Below are 23403 nucleotides of genomic sequence, written 5' to 3'. Positions count from 1 at the left end.
GGATTTGAACCCGGGACCTCCTGCACCCTAAGCAGGAATTATACCCATTTTTTTTTTTTTTTTTTTTGAACCTGTCTCCACTGTTAGGACACTAAGCAGTGTGGTTAGCTGCATTCAACCCCCGTGGCAATGTCTTGCAGTCCTCCAGCTTTGTTGACCACAGTTAGGTGCCTCGATAAGAGGTGGACAGGTGTCGCATCGCTCCTCGCCGTCACTTGGTACCACGAATCGTACTTAACGTAGTTTTCTGCAAGCGTCAGCGTAGCGTCAGTCGAGCTAAGTCGGGCCAAGTCGCATAAGAGGAGCAACAAAATGCGCATTTCCGGTACCGGGAATCGAACCCGCGCCTCCTGGGTGAGAGCCAGGTACCCTAGCCACTTTTTTTTTTTTTATTTTTTTTTTTAACGCGTCGGACCAGAGTGTCAATTGCTCACATCGAATAAGAAGTTCATTTGATATTGACGGCGAGCTTTTTTGCGCTGACTCAGCACTGACGTGCGATCAGTTTGCACAAAACGCTAGGGCTCGTCCGGGATTTGAACCCGGGACCTCCTGCACCCTAAGCAGGAATCATACCCCTAGACCAACGAGCGCTGTGACACGGTGATTGCCAATTATTCCAATCCCTCGATGTCGTCCAGGGTGCCCTGGAAGTCTCGTGTACGCTGGCGGGATGGGGGCGGCCTTCCTGGGCTGTCGGTACCCTTCATGTAGAGCTGCCGCTGGGCTCGCACTGCTTGCTGCTGAGAAAGTGATTGCTTTGCTGATATGACTCGCAATAACGACTGCGCGAAACGCCGCTATCTCGTTAGGGGTGCTACGGCAGACACCCTCTCGAGCACCCCGAAGACTTCTTGAGCCCTCGGCTGTGATGGGTTCCAGGCTGACAAAAGATCTGTCGTGTGTGCATTCGCCGACGATAGAAAGGCTGAGGCAAGTTTGAGTGAAAAAGGATGGACTCGTCGTGTCCGTCGTTTCCGTAGTGTAGCGGTTATCACGTCTGCTTCACACGCAGAAGGTCCCCGGTTCGATCCCGGGCGGGAAACAGTATTTTCCTGCCTATGTCGTATTGTCCCTCCAATGAGCCACTTCGTGTGTGGATCTGCCGCACGTCCCTTCGTTTTGCAAGTACCACATTTATTGAATTTTTTAGTTACGATGGCAACATCACTACAAGTTGTCTGTGCAGTACGGTGCACACAAGCAGTTTCGTGGTGTAGCGGTTATCACGTCTGCCTAACACGCAGAAGGTCCCCGGTTCGATCCCGGGCGGAAACACTTTTTCATCACTTTAAGCAAGACTTACTAACATGCAATCTGCTACCACCTGTACCCGAAACCTTCGTAATCGCCTTCACGCGTCGGACCAGAGTGTCAATTGCTCACGTCGAATAAGAAATTAGTTTGATATTGACGGCGAGCTTTTTGCGCTGACTCAGCCACTGACGTGCGATCAGTTTGCACAAAACGCGTTGGCTCGTCCGGGATTTGAACCCGGGACCTCCTGCACCCTAAGCAGGAATTATACCCATTTTTTTTTTTTTTTTTTTTGAACCTGTCTCCACTGTTAGGACACTAAGCAGTGTGGTTAGCTGCATTCAACCCCCGTGGCAATGTCTTGCAGTCTTCCAGCTTTGTTGACCACAGTTAGGTGCCTCGATAAGAGGTGGACAGGTGTCGCAATCGCTCTCGCCGTCACTTGTTACCACGAATCGTACTTAACGTAGTTTTCTGCAAGCGTCAGCAGTAGCGTCAGTCGAGCTAAGTCGGGCCAAGTCCGCATAAGAGGAGCAACAAAATGCGCATTTCCGGTACCGGGAATCGAACCCGCGCCTCCTGGGTGAGAGCCAGGTACCCTAGCCACTTTGTTTTTTTTTATTTTTTTTTTTACGCGTCGGACCAGAGTGTCAATTGCTCACATCGAATAAGAAGTTCATTTGATATTGACGGCGAGCTTTTTGCGCTGACTCAGCCACTGACGTGCGATCAGTTTGCACAAAACGCTAGGGCTCGTCCGGGATTTGAACCCCGGACCTCCTGCACCCTAAGCAGGAATCATACCCCTAGACCAACGAGCGCTGTGACACGGTGATTGCCAATTATTCCAATCCCTCGATGTCGTCCAGGGTGCCCTGGAAGTCTCGTGTACGCTGGCGGGATGGGGGCGGCCTTCCTGGGCTGTCGGTACCTTCATGTAGAGCTGCCGCTGGGCTCGCACTGCTTGCTGCTGAGAAAGTGATTGCTTTGCTGATATGACTCGCAATAACGACTGCGCGAAACGCCGCTATCTCGTTAGGGGTGCTACGGCAGACACCCTCTCGAGCACCCCGAAGACTTCTTGAGCCCTCGGCTGTGATGGGTTCCAGGCTGACAAAAGATCTGTCGTGTGTGCATTCGCCGACGATAGAAAGGCTGAGGCAAGTTTGAGTGAAAAAGGATGGACTCGTCGTGTCCGTCGTTTCCGTAGTGTAGCGGTTATCACGTCTGCTTCACACGCAGAAGGTCCCCGGTTCGATCCCGGGCGGGAACAGTATTTTCCTGCCTATGTCGTATTGTCCTCCAATGAGCCACTTCGTGTGTGGATCTGCCGCACGTCCCTTCGTTTTGCAAGTACCACATTTATTGAATTTTTTAGTTACGATGGCAACATCACTACAAGTTGTCTGTGCAGTACGGTGCACACAAGCAGTTTCCGTGGTGTAGCGGTTATCACGTCTGCCTAACACGCAGAAGGTCCCCGGTTCGATCCCGGGCGGAAACACTTTTTCATCACTTTAAGCAAGACTTACTAACATGCATCTGCTACCACCTGTACCCGAAACCTTCGTAATCGCCTTCACGCGTCGGACCAGAGTGTCAATTGCTCACGTCGAATAAGAAATTCGTTTGATATTGACGGCGAGCTTTTTGCGCTGACTCAGCCACTGACGTGCGATCAGTTTGCACAAAACGCGTTGGCTCGTCCGGGATTTGAACCCGGGACCTCCTGCACCCTAAGCAGGAATTATACCCATTTTTTTTTTTTTTTTTTTGAACCTGTCTCCACTGTTAGGACACTAAGCAGTGTGGTTAGCTGCATTCAACCCCCGTGGCAATGTCTTGCAGTCCTCCAGCTTTGTTGACCACAGTTAGGTGCCTCGATAAGAGGTGGACAGGTGTCGCATCGCTCTCGCCGTCACTTGTTACCACGAATCGTACTTAACGTAGTTTTCTGCAAGCGTCAGCGTAGCGTCAGTCGAGCTAAGTCAGGCCAAGTCGCATAAGAGGAGCAACAAAATGCGCATTTCCGGTACCGGGAATCGAACCCGCGCCTCCTGGGTGAGAGCCAGGTACCCTAGCCACTTTGTTTTTTTTTATTTTTTTTTTTAACGCGTCGGACCAGAGTGTCAATTGCTCACATCGAATAAGAAGTTCATTTGATATTGACGGCGAGCTTTTTGCGCTGACTCAGCCACTGACGTGCGATCAGTTTGCACAAAACGCTAGGGCTCGTCCGGGATTTGAACCCGGGACCTCCTGCACCCTAAGCAGGAATCATACCCCTAGACCAACGAGCGCTGTGACACGGTGATTGCCAATTATTCCAATCCCTCGATGTCGTCCAGGGTGCCCTGGAAGTCTCGTGTACGCTGGCGGGATGGGGGCGGCCTTCCTGGGCTGTCGGTACCTTCATGTAGAGCTGCCGCTGGGCTCGCACTGCTTGCTGCTGAGAAAGTGATTGCTTTGCTGATATGACTCGCAATAACGACTGCGCGAAACGCCGCTATCTCGTTAGGGGTGCTACGGCAGACACCCTCTCGAGCACCCCGAAGACTTCTTGAGCCCTCGGCTGTGATGGGTTCCAGGCTGACAAAAGATCTGTCGTGTGTGCATTCGCCGACGATAGAAAGGCTGAGGCAAGTTTGAGTGAAAAAGGATGGACTCGTCGTGTCCGTCGTTTCCGTAGTGTAGCGGTTATCACGTCTGCTTCACACGCAGAAGGTCCCCGGTTCGATCCCGGGCGGGAACAGTATTTTCCTGCCTATGTCGTATTGTCCTCCAATGAGCCACTTCGTGTGTGGATCTGCCGCACGTCCCTTCGTTTTGCAAGTACCACATTTATTGAATTTTTTAGTTACGATGGCAACATCACTACAAGTTGTCTGTGCAGTACGGTGCACACAAGCAGTTTCCGTGGTGTAGCGGTTATCACGTCTGCCTAACACGCAGAAGGTCCCCGGTTCGATCCCGGGCGGAAACACTTTTTCATCACTTTAAGCAAGACTTACTAACATGCATCTGCTACCACCTGTACCCGAAACCTTCGTAATCGTCTTCACGCGTCGGACCAGAGTGTCAATTGCTCACGTCGAATAAGAAATTCGTTTGATATTGACGGCGAGCTTTTTGCGCTGACTCAGCCACTGACGTGCGATCAGTTTGCACAAAACGCGTTGGCTCGTCTGGGATTTGAACCCGGGACCTCCTGCACCCTAAGCAGGAATTATACCCATTTTTTTTTTTTTTTTTTTTTGAACCTGTCTCCACTGTTAGGACACTAAGCAGTGTGGTTAGCTGCATTCAACCCCCGTGGCAATGTCTTGCAGTCCTCCAGCTTTGTTGACCACAGTTAGGTGCCTCGATAAGAGGTGGACAGGTGTCGCATCGCTCTCGCCGTCACTTGTTACCACGAATCGTACTTAACGTAGTTTTCTGCAAGCGTCAGCGTAGCGTCAGTCGAGCTAAGTCGGGCCAAGTCGCATAAGAGGAGCAACAAAATGCGCATTTCCGGTACCGGGAATCGAACCCGCGCCTCCTGGGTGAGAGCCAGGTACCCTAGCCACTTTTTTTTTTTTTATTTTTTTTTTTTTAACGCGTCGGACCAGAGTGTCAATTGCTCACATCGAATAAGAAGTTCATTTGATATTGACGGCGAGCTTTTTGCGCTGACTCAGCCACTGACGTGCGATCAGTTTGCACAAAACGCTAGGGCTCGTCCGGGATTTGAACCCGGGACCTCCTGCACCCTAAGCAGGAATCATACCCCTAGACCAACGAGCGCTGTGACACGGTGATTGCCAATTATTCCAATCCCTCGATGTCGTCCAGGGTGCCCTGGAAGTCTCGTGTACGCTGGCGGGATGGGGGCGGCCTTCCTGGGCTGTCGGTACCTTCATGTAGAGCTGCCGCTGGGCTCGCACTGCTTGCTGCTGAGAAAGTGATTGCTTTGCTGATATGACTCGCAATAACGACTGCGCGAAACGCCGCTATCTCGTTAGGGGTGCTACGGCAGACACCCTCTCGAGCACCCCGAAGACTTCTTGAGCCCTCGGCTGTGATGGGTTCCAGGCTGACAAAAGATCTGTCGTGTGTGCATTCGCCGACGATAGAAAGGCTGAGGCAAGTTTGAGTGAAAAAGGATGGACTCGTCGTGTCCGTCGTTTCCGTAGTGTAGCGGTTATCACGTCTGCTTCACACGCAGAAGGTCCCCGGTTCGATCCCGGGCGGGAACAGTATTTTCCTGCCTATGTCGTATTGTCCTCCAATGAGCCACTTCGTGTGTGGATCTGCCGCACGTCCCTTCGTTTTGCAAGTACCACATTTATTGAATTTTTTAGTTACGATGGCAACATCACTACAAGTTGTCTGTGCAGTACGGTGCACACAAGCAGTTTCCGTGGTGTAGCGGTTATCACGTCTGCCTAACACGCAGAAGGTCCCCGGTTCGATCCCGGGCGGAAACACTTTTTCATCACTTTAAGCAAGACTTACTAACATGCATCTGCTACCACCTGTACCCGAAACCTTCGTAATCGTCTTCACGCGTCGGACCAGAGTGTCAATTGCTCACGTCGAATAAGAAATTCGTTTGATATTGACGGCGAGCTTTTTGCGCTGACTCAGCCACTGACGTGCGATCAGTTTGCACAAAACGCGTTGGCTCGTCTGGGATTTGAACCCGGGACCTCCTGCACCCTAAGCAGGAATTATACCCATTTTTTTTTTTTTTTTTTTTGAACCTGTCTCCACTGTTAGGACACTAAGCAGTGTGGTTAGCTGCATTCAACCCCCGTGGCAATGTCTTGCAGTCCTCCAGCTTTGTTGACCACAGTTAGGTGCCTCGATAAGAGGTGGACAGGTGTCGCATCGCTCTCGCCGTCACTTGTTACCACGAATCGTACTTAACGTAGTTTTCTGCAAGCGTCAGTCGAGCTAAGTCGGGCCAAGTCGCATAAGAGGAGCAACAAAATGCGCATTTCCGGTACCGGGAATCGAACCCGCGCCTCCTGGGTGAGAGCCAGGTACCCTAGCCACTTTTTTTTTTATTTTTTTTTTTAACGCGTCGGACCAGAGTGTCAATTGCTCACATCGAATAAGAAGTTCATTTGATATTGACGGCGAGCTTTTTGCGCTGACTCAGCCACTGACGTGCGATCAGTTTGCACAAAACGCTAGGGCTTGTCCGGGATTTGAACCCGGGACCTCCTGCACCCTAAGCAGGAATCATACGCCTAGACCAACGAGCGCTGTGACACGGTGATTGCCAATTATTCCAGTCCCTCGATGTCGTCCAGGGTGCCCTGGAAGTCTCGTGTACCCTGGCGGGATGGGGCGGCCTTCCAGGGCTGTCGGTACCTTCATGTAGAGCTGCCGCTGGGCTCGCACTGCTTGCTGCTGAGAAAGTGATTGCTTTGCTGATATGACTCGCAATAACGACTGCGCGAAACGCCGCTATCTCGTTAGGGGTGCTACGGCAGACACCCTCTCGAGCACCCCGAAGACTTCTTGAGCCCTCGGCTGTGATGGGTTCCAGGCTGACAAAAGTTCTGTCGTGTGTGCATTCGCCGACGATAGAAAGGCTGAGGCAAGTTTGAGTGAAAAAGGATGGACTCGTCGTGTCCGTCGTTTCCGTAGTGTAGCGGTTATCACGTCTGCTTCACACGCAGAAGGTCCCCGGTTCGATCCCGGGCGGGAACAGTATTTTCCTGCCTATGTCGTATTGTCCTCCAATGAGCCACTTCGTGTGTGGATCTGCCGCACGTCCCTTCGTTTTGCAAGTACCACATTTATTGAATTTTTTAGTTACGATGGCAACATCACTACAAGTTGTCTGTGCAGTACGGTGCACACAAGCAGTTTCCGTGGTGTAGCGGTTATCACGTCTGCCTAACACGCAGAAGGTCCCCGGTTCGATCCCGGGCGGAAACACTTTTTCATCACTTTAAGCAAGACTTACTAACATGCATCTGCTACCACCTGTACCCGAAACCTTCGTAATCGCCTTCACGCGTCGGACCAGAGTGTCAATTGCTCACGTCGAATAAGAAATTCGTTTGATATTGACGGCGAGCTTTTTGCGCTGACTCAGCCACTGACGTGCGATCAGTTTGCACAAAACGTTAGGGCTCGTCCGGGATTTGAACCCGGGACCTCCTGCACCCTAAGCAGGAATCATACGCCTAGACCAACGAGCGCTGTCACACGGTGATTGCCAATTATTCCAGTCCCTCGATGTCGTCCAGGGTGCCCTGGAAGTCTCGTGTACCCTCGCGGGATGGGGCGGCCTTCCTGGGCTGTCGGTACCTTCATGTAGAGCTGCCGCTGGGCTCGCACTGCTTGCTGCTGAGAAAGTGATTGCTTTGCTGATATGACTCGCAATAACGACTGCGCGAAACGCCGCTATCTCGTTAGGGGTGCTACGGCAGACACCCTCTCGAGCACCCCGAAGACTTCTTGAGCCCTCGGCTGTGATGGGTTCCAGGCTGACAAAAGTTCTGTCGTGTGTGCATTCGCCGACGATAGAAAGGCTGAGGCAAGTTTGAGTGAAAAAGGATGGACTCGTCGTGTCCGTCGTTTCCGTAGTGTAGCGGTTATCACGTCTGCTTCACACGCAGAAGGTCCCCGGTTCGATCCCGGGCGGGAACAGTATTTTCCTGCCTATGTCGTATTGTCCTCCAATGAGCCACTTCGTGTGTGGATCTGCCGCACGTCCCTTCGTTTTGCAAGTACCACATTTATTGAATTTTTTAGTTACGATGGCAACATCACTACAAGTTGTCTGTGCAGTACGGTGCACACAAGCAGTTTCCGTGCTGTAGCGGTTATCACGTCTGTGTAACACGCAGAAGGTGCCCGGTTCGATCCCGGGCGGAAACACTTTTTCATCACTTTAAGCAAGACTTACTAACATGCATCTGCTCCTGGGCTATCGGTACCTTCATGTAGAGCTGCCGCTGGGATCGCACTGCCTGCTGCTGAGAAAGTGATTGCTTTTGCTGATATGACTTGCAATAACGACTGCGCGAAACGCCGCTATCTCGTTAGGGGTGCTACGGCAGACACCCTCTCGAGCACCCCGAAGACTTCTTGAGCCCTCGGCTGTGATGGGTTCCAGGCTGACAAAAGAACTGCCGTGTGTGCATTCGCCGACGAGAGAAAGGCTGAGGCAAGTTTGAGTGAACAAGGATGGACTCGTAGGGTCCGTCGTTTCCGTAGTGTGGCGTTTGTCACGTCTGCTTCACACGCAGATGGTCCCCAGTTCGATCCCGGGCGGGAACAGTATTTTCCTGCCTATGTCGTATTGTCCTCCAATGAGCCACTTCGTGTGTGGATCTGCCGCACGTCCCTTCGTTTTGCAAGTACCACATTTATTGAATTTTTTAGTTACGATGGCAATATCACTACAAGTTGTCTGTGCAGTACGGTGCACACAAGCAGTTTCCGTGCTGTAGCGGTTATCACGTCTGTGTAACACGCAGAAGGTCTCCGGTTCGATCCCGGGCGGAAACACTTTTTCATCACTTTAAGCAAGACTTACTAACATGCATCTGCTACCACCTGTACCCGAAACCTTCGTAATCGCCTTCACGCGTCGGACCAGAGTGTCAATTGCTCACGTCGAATAAGAAATTCGTTTGATATTGACGGCGAGCTTTTTGCGCTGACTCAGCCACTGACGTGCGATCAGTTTGCACAAAACGCGTTGGCTCGTCCGGGATTTGAACCCGGGACCTCCTGCACCCTAAGCAGGAATTATACCCATTTTTTTTTTTTTTTTTTTTTGAACCTGTCTCCACTGTTAGGACACTAAGCAGTGTGGTTAGCTGCATTCAACCCCCGTGGCAATGTCTTGCAGTCCTCCAGCTTTGTTGACCACAGTTAGGTGCCTCGATAAGAGGTGGACAGGTGTCGCATCGCTCTCGCCGTCACTTGTTACTACGAATCGTACTTAACGTAGCTTTCTGCAAGCGTCAGTCGAGCTAAGTCGGGCCAAGTCGCATAAGAGGAGCAACAAAATGCGCATTTCCGGTACCGGGAATCGAACCCGCGCCTCCTGGGTGAGAGCCAGGTACCCTAGCCACTTTTTTTTTTTTTTTTTTTTTTAACGCGTCGGACCAGGGTGTCAATTGCTCACATCGAATAAGAAGTTCATTTGATATTGACGGCGAGCTTTTTGCGCTGACTCAGCCACTGACGTGCGATCAGTTTGCACAAAACGCTAGGGCTCGTCCGGGATTTGAACCCGGGACCTCCTTTACCCTAAGCAGGAATCATACTCCTAGACCAACGAGCGCTGTGACACGGTGATTGCCAATTATTCCAGTCCCTCGATGTCGTCCAGGGTGCCCTGGAAGTCTCGTGTACGCTGGCGGGATGGGGGCGGCCTTCCTGGGCTATCGGTACCTTCATGTAGAGCTGCCGCTGGGCTCGCACTGCTTGCTGCTGAGAAAGTGATTGCTTTTGCTGATATGACTTGCAATAACGACTGCGCGAAACGCCGCTATCTCGTTAGGGGTGCTACGGCAGACACCCTCTCGAGCACCCCGAAGACTTCTTGAGCCCTCGGCTGTGATGGGTTCCAGGCTGAAAAAAGAACTGCCGTGTGTGCATTCGCCGACGAGAGAATGGCTGAGGCAAGTTTGAATGAACAAGGATGGATTGTAGGGTCCGTCGTTTCCGTAGTGTGGCGTTTATCACGTCTGCTTCACACGCAGAAGGTCCCCAGTTCGATCCCGGGTGGGAACAGTATTTTCCTGCCTATGTCGTATTGTCCTCCAATGAGCCACTTCGTGTGTGGATCTGCCGCACGTCCCTTCGTTTTGCAAGTACCACATTTATTGAATTTTTTAGTTACGATGGCAACATCACTACAAGTTGTCTGTGAAGGACGGTGCACACAAGCAGTTTCCGTGGTGTAGCGGTTATCACGTCTGCCTAACACGCAGAAGGTCTCCGGTTCGATCCCGGGCGGAAACACTTTTTCATCACTTTAAGCAAGACTTACTAACATGCATCTGCTACCACCTGTACCCGAAACCTTCGTAATCGCCTTCACGCGTCGGACCAGAGTGTCAATTGCTCACGTCGAATAAGAAATTCGTTTGATATTGACGGCGAGCTTTTTGCGCTGACTCAGCCACTGACGTGCGATCAGTTTGCACAAAACGCGTTGGCTCGTCCGGGATTTGAACCCGGGACCTCCTGCACCCTAAGCAGGAATTATACCCATTTTTTTTTTTTTTTTTTTTTTGAACCTGTCTCCACTGTTAGGACACTAAGCAGTGTGGTTAGCTGCATTCAACCCCCGTGGCAGTGTCTTGCAGTCCTCCAGCTTTGTTGACCACAGTTAGGTGCCTCGATAAGAGGTGGACAGGTGTCGCATCGCTCTCGCCGTCACTTGTTACTACGAATCGTACTTAACGTAGCTTTCTGCAAGCGTCAGTCGAGCTAAGTCGGGCCAAGTCGCATAAGAGGAGCAACAAAATGCGCATTTCCGGTACCGGGAATCGAACCCGCGCCTCCTGGGTGAGAGCCAGGTACCCTAGCCACTGTTTTTTTTTTTTTTTTTTTTTAACGCGTCGGACCAGAGTGTCAATTGCTCACATCGAATAAGAAGTTCATTTGATATTGACGGCGAGCTTTTTGCGCTGACTCAGCCACTGACGTGCGATAAGTTTGCACAAAACGCTAGGTCTCGTCCGGGATTTGAACCCGGGACCTCCTTTACCCTAAGCAGGAATCATACTCCTAGACCAACGAGCGCTGTGACACGGTGATTGCCAATTATTCCAGTCCCTCGATGTCGTCCAGGGTGCCCTGGAAGTCTCGTGTACGCTGGCGGGATGGGGGCGGCCTTCCTGGGCTATCGGTACCTTCATGTAGAGCTGCCGCTGGGCTCGCACTGCTTGCTGCTGAGAAAGTGATTGCTTTTGCTGATATGACTTGCAATAACGACTGCGCGAAACGCCGCTATCTCGTTAGGGGTGCTACGGCAGACACCCTCTCGAGCACCCCGAAGACTTCTTGAGCCCTCGGCTGTGATGGGTTCCAGGCTGACAAAAGTTCTGTCGTGTGTGCATTCGCCGACGATAGAAAGGCTGAGGCAAGTTTGAGTGAAAAAGGATGGACTCGTCGTGTCCGTCGTTTCCGTAGTGTAGCGGTTATCACGTCTGCTTCACACGCAGAAGGTCCCCGGTTCGATCCCGGGCGGGAACAGTATTTTCCTGCCTATGTCGTATTGTCCTCCAATGAGCCACTTCGTGTGTGGATCTGCCGCACGTCCCTTCGTTTTGCAAGTACCACATTTATTGAATTTTTTAGTTACGATGGCAACATCACTACAAGTTGTCTGTGCAGTACGGTGCACACAAGCAGTTTCCGTGCTGTAGCGGTTATCACGTCTGTGTAACACGCAGAAGGTGCCCGGTTCGATCCCGGGCGGAAACACTTTTTCATCACTTTAAGCAAGACTTACTAACATGCATCTGCTCCTGGGCTATCGGTACCTTCATGTAGAGCTGCCGCTGGGATCGCACTGCCTGCTGCTGAGAAAGTGATTGCTTTTGCTGATATGACTTGCAATAACGACTGCGCGAAACGCCGCTATCTCGTTAGGGGTGCTACGGCAGACACCCTCTCGAGCACCCCGAAGACTTCTTGAGCCCTCGGCTGTGATGGGTTCCAGGCTGACAAAAGAACTGCCGTGTGTGCATTCGCCGACGAGAGAAAGGCTGAGGCAAGTTTGAGTGAACAAGGATGGACTCGTAGGGTCCGTCGTTTCCGTAGTGTGGCGTTTGTCACGTCTGCTTCACACGCAGATGGTCCCCAGTTCGATCCCGGGCGGGAACAGTATTTTCCTGCCTATGTCGTATTGTCCTCCAATGAGCCACTTCGTGTGTGGATCTGCCGCACGTCCCTTCGTTTTGCAAGTACCACATTTATTGAATTTTTTAGTTACGATGGCAACATCACTACAAGTTGTCTGTGAAGGACGGTGCACACAAGCAGTTTCCGTGGTGTAGCGGTTATCACGTCTGCCTAACACGCAGAAGGTCTCCGGTTCGATCCCGGGCGGAAACACTTTTTCATCACTTTAAGCAAGACTTACTAACATGCATCTGCTACCACCTGTACCCGAAACCTTCGTAATCGCCTTCACGCGTCGGACCAGAGTGTCAATTGCTCACGTCGAATAAGAAATTCGTTTGATATTGACGGCGAGCTTTTTGCGCTGACTCAGCCACTGACGTGCGATCAGTTTGCACAAAACGCGTTGGCTCGTCCGGGATTTGAACCCGGGACCTCCTGCACCCTAAGCAGGAATTATACCCATTTTTTTTTTTTTTTTTTTTTGAACCTGTCTCCACTGTTAGGACACTAAGCAGTGTGGTTAGCTGCATTCAACCCCCGTGGCAATGTCTTGCAGTCCTCCAGCTTTGTTGACCACAGTTAGGTGCCTCGATAAGAGGTGGACAGGTGTCGCATCGCTCTCGCCGTCACTTGTTACTACGAATCGTACTTAACGTAGCTTTCTGCAAGCGTCAGTCGAGCTAAGTCGGGCCAAGTCGCATAAGAGGAGCAACAAAATGCGCATTTCCGGTACCGGGAATCGAACCCGCGCCTCCTGGGTGAGCGCCAGGTACCCTAGCCACTTTTTTTTTTTTTTTTTTTTTTTAACGCGTCGGACCAGAGTGTCAATTGCTCACATCGAATAAGAAGTTCATTTGATATTGACGGCGAGCTTTTTGCGCTGACTCAGCCACTGACGTGCGATCAGTTTGCACAAAACGCTAGGGCTCGTCCGGGATTTGAACCCGGGACCTCCTTTACCCTAAGCAGGAATCATACTCCTAGACCAACGAGCGCTGTGACACGGTGATTGCCAATTATTCCAGTCCCTCGATGTCGTCCAGGGTGCCCTGGAAGTCTCGTGTACGCTGGCGGGATGGGGGCGGCCTTCCTGGGCTATCGGTACCTTCATGTAGAGCTGCCGCTGGGCTCGCACTGCTTGCTGCTGAGAAAGTGATTGCTTTTGCTGATATGACTTGCAATAACGACTGCGCGAAACGCCGCTATCTCGTTAGGGGTGCTACGGCAGACACCCTCTCGAGCACCCCGAAGACTTCTTGAGCCCTCGGCTGTGATGGGTTCCAGGCTGAAAAAAGAACTGCCGTGTGTGCATTCGCCGACGAGAGAATGGCTGAGGCAAGTTTGAATGAACAAGGATGGATTGTAGGGTCCGTCGTTTCCGTAGTGTGGCGTTTATCACGTCTGCTTCACACGCAGAAGGTCCCCAGTTCGATCCCGGGTGGGAACAGTATTTTCCTGCCTATGTCGTATTGTCCTCCAATGAGCCACTTCGTGTGTGGATCTGCCGCACGTCCCTTCGTTTTGCAAGTACCACATTTATTGAATTTTTTAGTTACGATGGCAACATCACTACAAGTTGTCTGTGAAGGACGGTGCACACAAGCAGTTTCCGTGGTGTAGCGGTTATCACGTCTGCCTAACACGCAGAAGGTCTCCGGTTCGATCCCGGGCGGAAACACTTTTTCATCACTTTAAGCAAGACTTACTAACATGCATCTGCTACCACCTGTACCCGAAACCTTCGTAATCGCCTTCACGCGTCGGACCAGAGTGTCAATTGCTCACGTCGAATAAGAAATTCGTTTGATATTGACGGCGAGCTTTTTGCGCTGACTCAGCCACTGACGTGCGATCAGTTTGCACAAAACGCGTTGGCTCGTCCGGGATTTGAACCCGGGACCTCCTGCACCCTAAGCAGGAATTATACCCATTTTTTTTTTTTTTTTTTTTTTGAACCTGTCTCCACTGTTAGGACACTAAGCAGTGTGGTTAGCTGCATTCAACCCCCGTGGCAGTGTCTTGCAGTCCTCCAGCTTTGTTGACCACAGTTAGGTGCCTCGATAAGAGGTGGACAGGTGTCGCATCGCTCTCGCCGTCACTTGTTACTACGAATCGTACTTAACGTAGCTTTCTGCAAGCGTCAGTCGAGCTAAGTCGGGCCAAGTCGCATAAGAGGAGCAACAAAATGCGCATTTCCGGTACCGGGAATCGAACCCGCGCCTCCTGGGTGAGAGCCAGGTACCCTAGCCACTTTTTTTTTTTTTTTTTTTTTTTAACGCGTCGGACCAGAGTGTCAATTGCTCACATCGAATAAGAAGTTCATTTGATATTGACGGCGAGCTTTTTGCGCTGACTCAGCCACTGACGTGCGATCAGTTTGCACAAAACGCTAGGGCTCGTCCGGGATTTGAACCCGGGACCTCCTTTACCCTAAGCAGGAATCATACTCCTAGACCAACGAGCGCTGTGACACGGTGATTGCCAATTATTCCAGTCCCTCGATGTCGTCCAGGGTGCCCTGGAAGTCTCGTGTACGCTGGCGGGATGGGGGCGGCCTTCCTGGGCTATCGGTACCTTCATGTAGAGCTGCCGCTGGGCTCGCACTGCTTGCTGCTGAGAAAGTGATTGCTTTTGCTGATATGACTTGCAATAACGACTGCGCGAAACGCCGCTATCTCGTTAGGGGTGCTACGGCAGACACCCTCTCGAGCACCCCGAAGACTTCTTGAGCCCTCGGCTGTGATGGGTTCCAGGCTGAAAAAAGAACTGCCGTGTGTGCATTCGCCGACGAGAGAATGGCTGAGGCAAGTTTGAATGAACAAGGATGGATTGTAGGGTCCGTCGTTTCCGTAGTGTGGCGTTTATCACGTCTGCTTCACACGCAGAAGGTCCCCAGTTCGATCCCGGGTGGGAACAGTATTTTCCTGCCTATGTCGTATTGTCCTCCAATGAGCCACTTCGTGTGTGGATCTGCCGCACGTCCCTTCGTTTTGCAAGTACCACATTTATTGAATTTTTTAGTTACGATGGCAACATCACTACAAGTTGTCTGTGAAGGACGGTGCACACAAGCAGTTTCCGTGGTGTAGCGGTTATCACGTCTGCCTAACACGCAGAAGGTCTCCGGTTCGATCCCGGGCGGAAACACTTTTTCATCACTTTAAGCAAGACTTACTAACATGCATCTGCTACCACCTGTACCCGAAACCTTCGTAATCGCCTTCACGCGTCGGACCAGAGTGTCAATTGCTCACGTCGAATAAGAAATTCGTTTGATATTGACGGCGAGCTTTTTGCGCTGACTCAGCCACTGACGTGCGATCAGTTTGCACAAAACGCGTTGGCTCGTCCGGGATTTGAACCCGGGACCTCCTGCACCCTAAGCAGGAATTATACCCATTTTTTTTTTTTTTTTTTTTTGAACCTGTCTCCACTGTTAGGACACTAAGCAGTGTGGTTAGCTGCATTCAACCCCCGTGGCAGTGTCTTGCAGTCCTCCAGCTTTGTTGACCACAGTTAGGTGCCTCGATAAGAGGTGGACAGGTGTCGCATCGCTCTCGCCGTCACTTGTTACTACGAATCGTACTTAACGTAGCTTTCTGCAAGCGTCAGTCGAGCTAAGTCGGGCCAAGTCGCATAAGAGGAGCAACAAAATGCGCATTTCCGGTACCGGGAATCGAACCCGCGCCTCCTGGGTGAGAGCCAGGTACCCTTGCCACTGTTTTTTTTTTTTTTTTTTTTAACGCGTCGGACCAGAGTGTCAATTGCTCACATCGAATAAGAAGTTCATTTGATATTGACGGCGAGCTTTTTGCGCTGACTCAGCCACTGACGTGCGATAAGTTTGCACAAAACGCTAGGTCTCGTCCGGGATTTGAACCCGGGACCTCCTTTACCCTAAGCAGGAATCATACTCCTAGACCAACGAGCGCTGTGACACGGTGATTGCCAATTATTCCAGTCCCTCGATGTCGTCCAGGGTGCCCTGGAAGTCTCGTGTACGCTGGCGGGATGGGGGCGGCCTTCCTGGGCTATCGGTACCTTCATGTAGAGCTGCCGCTGGGCTCGCACTGCTTGCTGGTGAGAAAGTGATTGCTTTTGCTGATATGACTTGCAATAACGACTGCGCGAAACGCCGCTATCTCGTTAGGGGTGCTACGGCAGACACCCTCTCGAGCACCCCGAAGACTTCTTGAGCCCTCGGCTGTGATGGGTTCCAGGCTGACAAAAGATCTGTCGTGTGTGCATTCGCCGACGATAGAAAGGCTGAGGCAAGTTTGAGTGAAAAAGGATGGACTCGTCGTGTCCGTCGTTTCCGTAGTGTAGCGGTTATCACGTCTGCTTCACACGCAGAAGGTCCCCGGTTCGATCCCGGGCGGGAACAGTATTTTCCTGCCTATGTCGTATTGTCCTCCAATGAGCCACTTCGTGTGTGGATCTGCCGCACGTCCCTTCGTTTTGCAAGTACCACATTTATTGAATTTTTTAGTTACGATGGCAACATCACTACAAGTTGTCTGTGCAGTACGGTGCACACAAGCAGTTTCCGTGGTGTAGCGGTTATCACGTCTGCCTAACACGCAGAAGGTCCCCGGTTCGATCCCGGGCGGAAACACTTTTTCATCACTTTAAGCAAGACTTACTAACATGCATCTGCTACCACCTGTACCCGAAACCTTCGTAATCGTCTTCACGCGTCGGACCAGAGTGTCAATTGCTCACGTCGAATAAGAAATTCGTTTGATATTGACGGCGAGCTTTTTGCGCTGACTCAGCCACTGACGTGCGATCAGTTTGCACAAAACGCGTTGGCTCGTCTGGGATTTGAACCCGGGACCTCCTGCACCCTAAGCAGGAATTATACCCATTTTTTTTTTTTTTTTTTTTTTGAACCTGTCTCCACTGTTAGGACACTAAGCAGTGTGGTTAGCTGCATTCAACCCCCGTGGCAATGTCTTGCAGTCCTCCAGCTTTGTTGACCACAGTTAGGTGCCTCGATAAGAGGTGGACAGGTGTCGCATCGCTCTCGCCGTCACTTGTTACCACGAATCGTACTTAACGTAGTTTTCTGCAAGCGTCAGCGTAGCGTCAGTCGAGCTAAGTCGGGCCAAGTCGCATAAGAGGAGCAACAAAATGCGCATTTCCGGTACCGGGAATCGAACCCGCGCCTCCTGGGTGAGAGCCAGGTACCCTAGCCACTTTTTTTTTTTTTATTTTTTTTTTTTAACGCGTCGGACCAGAGTGTCAATTGCTCACATCGAATAAGAAGTTCATTTGATATTGACGGCGAGCTTTTTGCGCTGACTCAGCCACTGACGTGCGATCAGTTTGCACAAAACGCTAGGGCTCGTCCGGGATTTGAACCCGGGACCTCCTGCACCCTAAGCAGGAATCATACCCCTAGACCAACGAGCGCTGTGACACGGTGATTGCCAATTATTCCAATCCCTCGATGTCGTCCAGGGTGCCCTGGAAGTCTCGTGTACGCTGGCGGGATGGGGGCGGCCTTCCTGGGCTGTCGGTACCTTCATGTAGAGCTGCCGCTGGGCTCGCACTGCTTGCTGCTGAGAAAGTGATTGCTTTGCTGATATGACTCGCAATAACGACTGCGCGAAACGCCGCTATCTCGTTAGGGGTGCTACGGCAGACACCCTCTCGAGCACCCCGAAGACTTCTTGAGCCCTCGGCTGTGATGGGTTCCAGGCTGACAAAAGATCTGTCGTGTGTGCATTCGCCGACGATAGAAAGGCTGAGGCAAGTTTGAGTGAAAAAGGATGGACTCGTCGTGTCCGTCGTTTCCGTAGTGTAGCGGTTATCACGTCTGCTTCACACGCAGAAGGTCCCCGGTTCGATCCCGGGCGGGAACAGTATTTTCCTGCCTATGTCGTATTGTCCTCCAATGAGCCACTTCGTGTGTGGATCTGCCGCACGTCCCTTCGTTTTGCAAGTACCACATTTATTGAATTTTTTAGTTACGATGGCAACATCACTACAAGTTGTCTGTGCAGTACGGTGCACACAAGCAGTTTCCGTGGTGTAGCGGTTATCACGTCTGCCTAACACGCAGAAGGTCCCCGGTTCGATCCCGGGCGGAAACACTTTTTCATCACTTTAAGCAAGACTTACTAACATGCATCTGCTACCACCTGTACCCGAAACCTTCGTAATCGTCTTCACGCGTCGGACCAGAGTGTCAATTGCTCACGTCGAATAAGAAATTCGTTTGATATTGACGGCGAGCTTTTTGCGCTGACTCAGCCACTGACGTGCGATCAGTTTGCACAAAACGCGTTGGCTCGTCTGGGATTTGAACCCGGGACCTCCTGCACCCTAAGCAGGAATTATACCCATTTTTTTTTTTTTTTTTTTTTGAACCTGTCTCCACTGTTAGGACACTAAGCAGTGTGGTTAGCTGCATTCAACCCCCGTGGCAATGTCTTGCAGTCCTCCAGCTTTGTTGACCACAGTTAGGTGCCTCGATAAGAGGTGGACAGGTGTCGCATCGCTCTCGCCGTCACTTGTTACCACGAATCGTACTTAACGTAGTTTTCTGCAAGCGTCAGCGTAGCGTCAGTCGAGCTAAGTCGGGCCAAGTCGCATAAGAGGAGCAACAAAATGCGCATTTCCGGTACCGGGAATCGAACCCGCGCCTCCTGGGTGAGAGCCAGGTACCCTAGCCACTTTTTTTTTTTTTATTTTTTTTTTTTTAACGCGTCGGACCAGAGTGTCAATTGCTCACATCGAATAAGAAGTTCATTTGATATTGACGGCGAGCTTTTTGCGCTGACTCAGCCACTGACGTGCGATCAGTTTGCACAAAACGCTAGGGCTCGTCCGGGATTTGAACCCGGGACCTCCTGCACCCTAAGCAGGAATCATACCCCTAGACCAACGAGCGCTGTGACACGGTGATTGCCAATTATTCCAATCCCTCGATGTCGTCCAGGGTGCCCTGGAAGTCTCGTGTACGCTGGCGGGATGGGGGCGGCCTTCCTGGGCTGTCGGTACCTTCATGTAGAGCTGCCGCTGGGCTCGCACTGCTTGCTGCTGAGAAAGTGATTGCTTTGCTGATATGACTCGCAATAACGACTGCGCGAAACGCCGCTATCTCGTTAGGGGTGCTACGGCAGACACCCTCTCGAGCACCCCGAAGACTTCTTGAGCCCTCGGCTGTGATGGGTTCCAGGCTGACAAAAGATCTGTCGTGTGTGCATTCGCCGACGATAGAAAGGCTGAGGCAAGTTTGAGTGAAAAAGGATGGACTCGTCGTGTCCGTCGTTTCCGTAGTGTAGCGGTTATCACGTCTGCTTCACACGCAGAAGGTCCCCGGTTCGATCCCGGGCGGGAACAGTATTTTCCTGCCTATGTCGTATTGTCCTCCAATGAGCCACTTCGTGTGTGGATCTGCCGCACGTCCCTTCGTTTTGCAAGTACCACATTTATTGAATTTTTTAGTTACGATGGCAACATCACTACAAGTTGTCTGTGCAGTACGGTGCACACAAGCAGTTTCCGTGGTGTAGCGGTTATCACGTCTGCCTAACACGCAGAAGGTCCCCGGTTCGATCCCGGGCGGAAACACTTTTTCATCACTTTAAGCAAGACTTACTAACATGCATCTGCTACCACCTGTACCCGAAACCTTCGTAATCGTCTTCACGCGTCGGACCAGAGTGTCAATTGCTCACGTCGAATAAGAAATTCGTTTGATATTGACGGCGAGCTTTTTGCGCTGACTCAGCCACTGACGTGCGATCAGTTTGCACAAAACGCGTTGGCTCGTCTGGGATTTGAACCCGGGACCTCCTGCACCCTAAGCAGGAATTATACCCATTTTTTTTTTTTTTTTTTTTTGAACCTGTCTCCACTGTTAGGACACTAAGCAGTGTGGTTAGCTGCATTCAACCCCCGTGGCAATGTCTTGCAGTCCTCCAGCTTTGTTGACCACAGTTAGGTGCCTCGATAAGAGGTGGACAGGTGTCGCATCGCTCTCGCCGTCACTTGTTACCACGAATCGTACTTAACGTAGTTTTCTGCAAGCGTCAGTCGAGCTAAGTCGGGCCAAGTCGCATAAGAGGAGCAACAAAATGCGCATTTCCGGTACCGGGAATCGAACCCGCGCCTCCTGGGTGAGAGCCAGGTACCCTAGCCACTTTTTTTTTTTATTTTTTTTTTTAACGCGTCGGACCAGAGTGTCAATTGCTCACATCGAATAAGAAGTTCATTTGATATTGACGGCGAGCTTTTTGCGCTGACTCAGCCACTGACGTGCGATCAGTTTGCACAAAACGCTAGGGCTTGTCCGGGATTTGAACCCGGGACCTCCTGCACCCTAAGCAGGAATCATACGCCTAGACCAACGAGCGCTGTGACACGGTGATTGCCAATTATTCCAGTCCCTCGATGTCGTCCAGGGTGCCCTGGAAGTCTCGTGTACCCTGGCGGGATGGGGCGGCCTTCCAGGGCTGTCGGTACCTTCATGTAGAGCTGCCGCTGGGCTCGCACTGCTTGCTGCTGAGAAAGTGATTGCTTTGCTGATATGACTCGCAATAACGACTGCGCGAAACGCCGCTATCTCGTTAGGGGTGCTACGGCAGACACCCTCTCGAGCACCCCGAAGACTTCTTGAGCCCTCGGCTGTGATGGGTTCCAGGCTGACAAAAGTTCTGTCGTGTGTGCATTCGCCGACGATAGAAAGGCTGAGGCAAGTTTGAGTGAAAAAGGATGGACTCGTCGTGTCCGTCGTTTCCGTAGTGTAGCGGTTATCACGTCTGCTTCACACGCAGAAGGTCCCCGGTTCGATCCCGGGCGGGAACAGTATTTTCCTGCCTATGTCGTATTGTCCTCCAATGAGCCACTTCGTGTGTGGATCTGCCGCACGTCCCTTCGTTTTGCAAGTACCACATTTATTGAATTTTTTAGTTACGATGGCAACATCACTACAAGTTGTCTGTGCAGTACGGTGCACACAAGCAGTTTCCGTGGTGTAGCGGTTATCACGTCTGCCTAACACGCAGAAGGTCCCCGGTTCGATCCCGGGCGGAAACACTTTTTCATCACTTTAAGCAAGACTTACTAACATGCATCTGCTACCACCTGTACCCGAAACCTTCGTATCGCCTTCACGCGTCGGACCAGAGTGTCAATTGCTCACGTCGAATAAGAAATTCGTTTGATATTGACGGCGAGCTTTTTGCGCTGACTCAGCCACTGACGTGCGATCAGTTTGCACAAACGCGTTGGCTCGTCCGGGATTTGAACCCGGGACCTCCTGCACCCTAAGCAGGAATTATACCCATTTTTTTTTTTTTTTTTTTTGAACCTGTCTCCACTGTTAGGACACTAAGCAGTGTGGTTAGCTGCATTCAACCCCCGTGGCAGTGTCTTGCAGTCCTCCAGCTTTGTTGACCACAGTTAGGTGCCTCGATAAGAGGTGGACAGGTGTCGCATCGCTCTCGCCGTCACTTGTTACTACGAATCGTACTTAACGTAGCTTTCTGCAAGCGTCAGTCGAGCTAAGTCGGGCCAAGTCGCATAAGAGGAGCAACAAAATGCGCATTTCGGTACCGGGAATCGAACCCGCGCCTCCTGGGTGAGAGCCAGGTACCCTTGCCACTGTTTTTTTTTTTTTTTTTTTTAACGCGTCGGACCAGAGTGTCAATTGCTCACATCGAATAAGAAGTTCATTTGATATTGACGGCGAGCTTTTTGCGCTGACTCAGCCACTGACGTGCGATAAGTTTGCACAAAACGCTAGGTCTCGTCCGGGATTTGAACCCGGGACCCTCTTTACCCTAAGCAGGAATCATACTCCTAGACCAACGAGCGCTGTGACACGGTGATTGCCAATTATTCCAGTCCCTCGATGTCGTCCAGGGTGCCCTGGAAGTCTCGTGTACGCTGGCGGGATGGGGGCGGCCTTCCTGGGCTATCGGTACCTTCATGTAGAGCTGCCGCTGGGCTCGCACTGCTTGCTGGTGAGAAAGTGATTGCTTTTGCTGATATGACTTGCAATAACGACTGCGCGAAACGCCGCTATCTCGTTAGGGGTGCTACGGCAGACACCCTCTCGAGCACCCGAAGACTTCTTGAGCCCTCGGCTGTGATGGGTTCCAGGCTGACAAAAGATCTGTCGTGTGTGCATTCGCCGACGATAGAAAGGCTGAGGCAAGTTTGAGTGAAAAAGGATGGACTCGTCGTGTCCGTCGTTTCCGTAGTGTAGCGGTTATCACGTCTGCTTCACACGCAGAAGGTCCCCGGTTCGATCCCGGGCGGGAACAGTATTTTCCTGCCTATGTCGTATTGTCCTCCAATGAGCCACTTCGTGTGTGGATCTGCCGCACGTCCCTTCGTTTTGCAAGTACCACATTTATTGAATTTTTTAGTTACGATGGCAACATCACTACAAGTTGTCTGTGCAGTACGGTGCACACAAGCAGTTTCCGTGGTGTAGCGGTTATCACGTCTGCCTAACACGCAGAAGGTCCCCGGTTCGATCCCGGGCGGAAACACTTTTTCATCACTTTAAGCAAGACTTACTAACATGCATCTGCTACCACCTGTACCCGAAACCTTCGTAATCGTCTTCACGCGTCGGACCAGAGTGTCAATTGCTCACGTCGAATAAGAAATTCGTTTGATATTGACGGCGAGCTTTTTGCGCTGACTCAGCCACTGACGTGCGATCAGTTTGCACAAACGCGTTGGCTCGTCTGGGATTTGAACCCGGGACCTCCTGCACCCTAAGCAGGAATTATACCCATTTTTTTTTTTTTTTTTTTTTTGAACCTGTCTCCACTGTTAGGACACTAAGCAGTGTGGTTAGCTGCATTCAACCCCCGTGGCAATGTCTTGCAGTCCTCCAGCTTTGTTGACCACAGTTAGGTGCCTCGATAAGAGGTGGACAGGTGTCGCATCGCTCTCGCCGTCACTTGTTACCACGAATCGTACTTAACGTAGTTTTCTGCAAGCGTCAGCGTAGCGTCAGTCGAGCTAAGTCGGGCCAAGTCGCATAAGAGGAGCAACAAAATGCGCATTTCCGGTACGGGAATCGAACCCGCGCCTCCTGGGTGAGAGCCAGGTACCCTAGCCACTTTTTTTTTTTTTATTTTTTTTTTTTAACGCGTCGGACCAGAGTGTCAATTGCTCACATCGAATAAGAAGTTCATTTGATATTGACGGCGAGCTTTTTGCGCTGACTCAGCCACTGACGTGCGATCAGTTTGCACAAAACGCTAGGGCTCGTCCGGGATTTGAACCCGGGACCTCCTGCAC

At 51.4% G+C, this 23403-nt stretch overlaps 31 non-coding genes across 31 annotated transcripts; 26 read left to right on the top strand and 5 right to left on the bottom strand.

Annotated features, from left to right (window-relative positions):
• Positions 1-519: 519 nt before the first annotated feature.
• Positions 520-593, bottom strand: Trnap-agg. The gene has a single exon. It is a non-coding gene; the product is annotated as a tRNA-Pro (tRNA).
• A 380-nt stretch (positions 594-973) lies between these two features.
• Trnav-cac lies at positions 974-1047 on the top strand. Its single transcript has one exon. It is a non-coding gene; the product is annotated as a tRNA-Val (tRNA).
• Positions 1048-1206: 159 nt separating this feature from the next.
• Trnav-aac lies at positions 1207-1278 on the top strand. The gene has a single exon. It is a non-coding gene; the product is annotated as a tRNA-Val (tRNA).
• Positions 1279-2457: 1179 nt separating this feature from the next.
• Positions 2458-2530, top strand: Trnav-cac. The gene has a single exon. It is a non-coding gene; the product is annotated as a tRNA-Val (tRNA).
• A 158-nt stretch (positions 2531-2688) lies between these two features.
• Positions 2689-2761, top strand: Trnav-aac. The gene has a single exon. It is a non-coding gene; the product is annotated as a tRNA-Val (tRNA).
• A 722-nt stretch (positions 2762-3483) lies between these two features.
• Positions 3484-3557, bottom strand: Trnap-agg. The gene has a single exon. It is a non-coding gene; the product is annotated as a tRNA-Pro (tRNA).
• A 379-nt stretch (positions 3558-3936) lies between these two features.
• Trnav-cac lies at positions 3937-4009 on the top strand. The gene has a single exon. It is a non-coding gene; the product is annotated as a tRNA-Val (tRNA).
• Positions 4010-4167: 158 nt separating this feature from the next.
• On the top strand, positions 4168-4240 carry Trnav-aac. Its single transcript has one exon. It is a non-coding gene; the product is annotated as a tRNA-Val (tRNA).
• A 726-nt stretch (positions 4241-4966) lies between these two features.
• Trnap-agg lies at positions 4967-5040 on the bottom strand. The gene has a single exon. It is a non-coding gene; the product is annotated as a tRNA-Pro (tRNA).
• A 379-nt stretch (positions 5041-5419) lies between these two features.
• Positions 5420-5492, top strand: Trnav-cac. Its single transcript has one exon. It is a non-coding gene; the product is annotated as a tRNA-Val (tRNA).
• A 158-nt stretch (positions 5493-5650) lies between these two features.
• Positions 5651-5723, top strand: Trnav-aac. The gene has a single exon. It is a non-coding gene; the product is annotated as a tRNA-Val (tRNA).
• A 1161-nt stretch (positions 5724-6884) lies between these two features.
• Trnav-cac lies at positions 6885-6957 on the top strand. Its single transcript has one exon. It is a non-coding gene; the product is annotated as a tRNA-Val (tRNA).
• A 158-nt stretch (positions 6958-7115) lies between these two features.
• Positions 7116-7188, top strand: Trnav-aac. The gene has a single exon. It is a non-coding gene; the product is annotated as a tRNA-Val (tRNA).
• Positions 7189-7832: 644 nt separating this feature from the next.
• Trnav-cac lies at positions 7833-7905 on the top strand. Its single transcript has one exon. It is a non-coding gene; the product is annotated as a tRNA-Val (tRNA).
• A 2258-nt stretch (positions 7906-10163) lies between these two features.
• On the top strand, positions 10164-10236 carry Trnav-aac. The gene has a single exon. It is a non-coding gene; the product is annotated as a tRNA-Val (tRNA).
• Positions 10237-11402: 1166 nt separating this feature from the next.
• Trnav-cac lies at positions 11403-11475 on the top strand. The gene has a single exon. It is a non-coding gene; the product is annotated as a tRNA-Val (tRNA).
• Positions 11476-12266: 791 nt separating this feature from the next.
• Positions 12267-12339, top strand: Trnav-aac. The gene has a single exon. It is a non-coding gene; the product is annotated as a tRNA-Val (tRNA).
• Positions 12340-13734: 1395 nt separating this feature from the next.
• Trnav-aac lies at positions 13735-13807 on the top strand. The gene has a single exon. It is a non-coding gene; the product is annotated as a tRNA-Val (tRNA).
• A 1396-nt stretch (positions 13808-15203) lies between these two features.
• Trnav-aac lies at positions 15204-15276 on the top strand. The gene has a single exon. It is a non-coding gene; the product is annotated as a tRNA-Val (tRNA).
• Positions 15277-16440: 1164 nt separating this feature from the next.
• On the top strand, positions 16441-16513 carry Trnav-cac. Its single transcript has one exon. It is a non-coding gene; the product is annotated as a tRNA-Val (tRNA).
• A 158-nt stretch (positions 16514-16671) lies between these two features.
• Positions 16672-16744, top strand: Trnav-aac. The gene has a single exon. It is a non-coding gene; the product is annotated as a tRNA-Val (tRNA).
• Positions 16745-17470: 726 nt separating this feature from the next.
• Positions 17471-17544, bottom strand: Trnap-agg. The gene has a single exon. It is a non-coding gene; the product is annotated as a tRNA-Pro (tRNA).
• Positions 17545-17923: 379 nt separating this feature from the next.
• Trnav-cac lies at positions 17924-17996 on the top strand. The gene has a single exon. It is a non-coding gene; the product is annotated as a tRNA-Val (tRNA).
• A 158-nt stretch (positions 17997-18154) lies between these two features.
• On the top strand, positions 18155-18227 carry Trnav-aac. The gene has a single exon. It is a non-coding gene; the product is annotated as a tRNA-Val (tRNA).
• A 726-nt stretch (positions 18228-18953) lies between these two features.
• Trnap-agg lies at positions 18954-19027 on the bottom strand. Its single transcript has one exon. It is a non-coding gene; the product is annotated as a tRNA-Pro (tRNA).
• Positions 19028-19406: 379 nt separating this feature from the next.
• Positions 19407-19479, top strand: Trnav-cac. Its single transcript has one exon. It is a non-coding gene; the product is annotated as a tRNA-Val (tRNA).
• A 158-nt stretch (positions 19480-19637) lies between these two features.
• Trnav-aac lies at positions 19638-19710 on the top strand. Its single transcript has one exon. It is a non-coding gene; the product is annotated as a tRNA-Val (tRNA).
• A 1163-nt stretch (positions 19711-20873) lies between these two features.
• Positions 20874-20946, top strand: Trnav-cac. Its single transcript has one exon. It is a non-coding gene; the product is annotated as a tRNA-Val (tRNA).
• A 158-nt stretch (positions 20947-21104) lies between these two features.
• Trnav-aac lies at positions 21105-21177 on the top strand. The gene has a single exon. It is a non-coding gene; the product is annotated as a tRNA-Val (tRNA).
• A 1159-nt stretch (positions 21178-22336) lies between these two features.
• Positions 22337-22409, top strand: Trnav-cac. The gene has a single exon. It is a non-coding gene; the product is annotated as a tRNA-Val (tRNA).
• A 158-nt stretch (positions 22410-22567) lies between these two features.
• On the top strand, positions 22568-22640 carry Trnav-aac. Its single transcript has one exon. It is a non-coding gene; the product is annotated as a tRNA-Val (tRNA).
• The last annotated feature ends 763 nt before the right edge of the window (positions 22641-23403 follow it).

The sequence above is a fragment of the Schistocerca piceifrons genome, unplaced genomic scaffold, assembly GCF_021461385.2.
Source record: "Schistocerca piceifrons isolate TAMUIC-IGC-003096 unplaced genomic scaffold, iqSchPice1.1 HiC_scaffold_459, whole genome shotgun sequence".
Classification (NCBI taxonomy): Eukaryota; Metazoa; Arthropoda; class Insecta; order Orthoptera; family Acrididae; genus Schistocerca; species Schistocerca piceifrons.
Note: the sequence above shows the minus strand (reverse complement) of the source record. Positions and strands in the feature narration are given on the sequence as shown.